Here is a 3,456-nt window from a genome sequence, read left to right on the forward strand (position 1 = left end):
AGATATCATGGCATGTCATTCCTTTTATCTTTGCTTGTGGGCTTATCATATCTGATGGCATGATTGTCATTTATTTCATAATTAGCATATACTTCAGCACATGATATGTTTTGCTTTATTTATGGATACCAAAGATACGTTTACTTATTGTGATCATATAAGTGAACAAACATATCCAACGGTTAAAGTTTATATCTACCATGTATGTTTATTTTTCATTCACACATGTCTCATTGCCTTTTTAGCACTTAGAGAGCAGAAATGGAGATTGCTCTCATTAAATGAGAACAAAATTGATGTTTTTTGCAAAATAGTAAATAATGAGTGCTCTTGAATGTTTTTTGCTTTTTTGATTTGTTTTTTTCTCTAACTGGGCCCTCCACAACATCCTAATCTCAGTAATCTTGCCTCCGCCAATGTGCAGGCATGTCGGTCTTTTGTTAATTTCTATACTTTTGAGGACGCATCACTAAAAAGACTACAAGATGTACCACAAGTCTATAAAACCCTTTGCGCATTTTTGCGTACGTACAACAGTAAAAAATAAAATTTAAATGTATACTTTGAAAGTTGTAGTGGTTTTGCATGTGTAATAAAATTTGTTTGTTATGATAATATTTTGTCGCTTGTATTTAATCCTTGGGGATTAGGATCTTTCCCATTCTGAGGAGTCCAATTGATACTTTCCATTATTTTTTAGAAATCTATCACATTATTTTCTCTGGCTACGCTGCACCTACCACATTTCAAGTAATATTATGTCTTAACATCTGAGGAGAGAAGGAATGAACCAGGGTATTCATGTCTTAACATGGATGGGACCGAAACTTGCTATTATGCACTCGGATTATGTTCCTTTTGTTTTTATTTTGCTAGCTCGTAACATATATCATTTAATTTTCGGCTCTGCCACATGATTTCATACTAATATCTGGTTGTAAGCATCTTTTAATTAAAAACGTGTTTTTGGGTCTCCTTTGATATTGATATAAGATTTATTGCCATCAGTTTACTTGGCACAAACAAAATAGTTCTCAATTTTTGCACAGTAGTATACAATCATGTGGCACTCAACAAAACGAGGCGTATCATTTTTTAAAATTATATATAGAACTGAATCACATTTAAATCGTGTAATGGCAGTGTGTTCGTAACCCAAGTTCTCCAGGGACGGAGGCAAATTCATTAGTGCACCGCGACAGCCGCCGTATCCATCGACTGGTGTTCGTGCTCGATCAGGGTGGGGCCAATTGCCTAGATTTTGCTCCCCATGATGCTCCCAAGCTGCAGCGACAACGAACGCTTTTTGTCCATCCACCCCTTTCTTTCCCCCACGTCCTACAAGGCTACAACGCACCCCTGGACTATATTCATGTGGTAGTGACTCAAGCTTACGTTATGTGTGAGCATTTGGTTCATTGGTTGGTTTCCAGTTATGCTTTGGAAGGCGAGATTGGGTTCAGACAAGTTCAGCTACCTATTCTAATCGCAGAGGCTGAACTGTGAGTTTCAGAGGGCCATGTGCTAGGTAATGGTGTGATCTATCTATTTTTCTTTTCTTTTGATGATAGCAATTTTTTGTTCAGGCAAAGGCTTTTGTTGATGTCCCGATGTGAAGTTACAACGCTGGCTCATATATCTTCATATTTTATCCTGTCTACAAATCTCCCAGATTTTAGTTTCCACTTGTTTTGAATCAACGAAAAGGAGACATGCGGTAATTTAGTTCCCCCTTCCCTTGTAGAGTTGATGTTTCCTCTTCCTTTAAAGAGTTGATGCACAAGATTCATCCGGGGCCAAAGTTTGTGGAATTTTTTCCTAAAACAAGTATAAACAAGAACCTATTATGAGATTATTCACATGATTTATTATAGGGCAGGTATAGATTTGGTGCTAGGCGCAAGTGAAGAAATAGAGATATTTTCCATCTCCATGCCATCTGTTTCTTTTTCCTTATAAAGAACTTGTTTGTTTTCTAGATTATGGTTGTTCGGTTCATGGTCCCTGCTCCCTGCACCCACAAAGGTCAGTGTTCAAGCAACAATCTTTAGCTAATATACCTTTTGACATTTGCAACCATACCAAGATTAAATTATAAATGAGACGTATTTGTAGTAAATTCATGGCCCAATATTGCAGATGCAGCTCATGAACACATTTATTATTCAAGCACAGTTAGAGAGCACCCTATTAATCGACTGCACCATTTTGAGTTGCTTTATTTACGAAGGCAGTCATGCTTGATCATGTGGGAAAAAATGTTGGCATGCAGACCCGCAGGAGGCTATAAGAAAATTATCTAATGACATTGCAAAATCTGATAGAGATTGGCTTGTCAGGAAGTGTTCTTGAACAAAGAGATTAGCATAAGGAATTATAACTGTGTTCTTTTTTGTAGCAAACCATTTTGATAGGTAGTTCTGGTAAGGTACATAGTTTGTTTTAACATTGTTTTGCTCAGACCACTCTCTCATCCGCACTTAAAAATACACAATCTGCTCATTCTATTCAGAACATTGTCTGTTTTAACATTGTGTTGGGAAAGAGGTATGCAGCACACCATGTAACGATTACTGTTCGTGCTAATCAGAAGAACAAGAACAAGAGATGTCTAATATCGTATTAAAATATCGTGTGATGTTTTAGAGGATGGCGAAGGCGGTGCAGGGAGTTGACAGCCTGTCCGCGGTGAGGAGGTGATGGAGGAACAACCCCACACTTGATGGGTAGGTGCAGGGCGGGGAGGGCGCCGGCCAGGAAGGTGATGCTGCTGTCGGCGACGAGGTAATCAGAAAGGCGACGATGCTTCCGTGCGGCAAGGGGATCAGCCTGGGATCTTTTCATTATTTTATGGGATATATGTCTCTTTTTATTTGCGTGGCTTGCATGATGCGTGATTGTAGGGGTTTTGGTGGAGTGTGTGTGGAGTTTGTATCCTCCTATGCGGTGGAGTATGGTCAGTCAATGTAAATCTGAAAGTGCACACTGGAAACATATTAGATTAACAATAGTTGTTAGATTGAACTCAGTGAGCCTAATCATGCGGCGCGTTTAGTAAAGATTATGTTTGATCTTTATAGCACATTTACATGGTAATCTTTGTTTTTCCAAGAATATATTGGGCTCATACATGATGGTCCCTGATCCTGGAAAAATGAACAGAGAAGACGTTACTGATTTTGAATAAACTATTTTGTAACATTCACTACTACTAAAAATATTTTAGTACTGTAGAGGAACACCGCCAAATGTGCTTTGAGTAGTGGCTGCTCATATTTCAGGCATTTACAAGGCCATCAAGATGGTCAAAACAAAGATTCATGTATCCATGAACGCTTGTCAAATTTATGCAATTTTTGTACATGAATGGGTATCTTTAAGAGTGTCTTCAAAGTCTATATCTGAGATGATGGCTCTCGGCAAAAGGCAGAACTCGACAGAAGGCGAGGGTCTATC

The sequence above is a fragment of the Triticum urartu genome, chromosome 4A, assembly GCF_056163025.1.
Source record: "Triticum urartu cultivar PI428250 chromosome 4A, HENAU_Tu73, whole genome shotgun sequence".
In the NCBI taxonomy this organism is placed as follows: domain Eukaryota; kingdom Viridiplantae; phylum Streptophyta; class Magnoliopsida; order Poales; family Poaceae; genus Triticum; species Triticum urartu.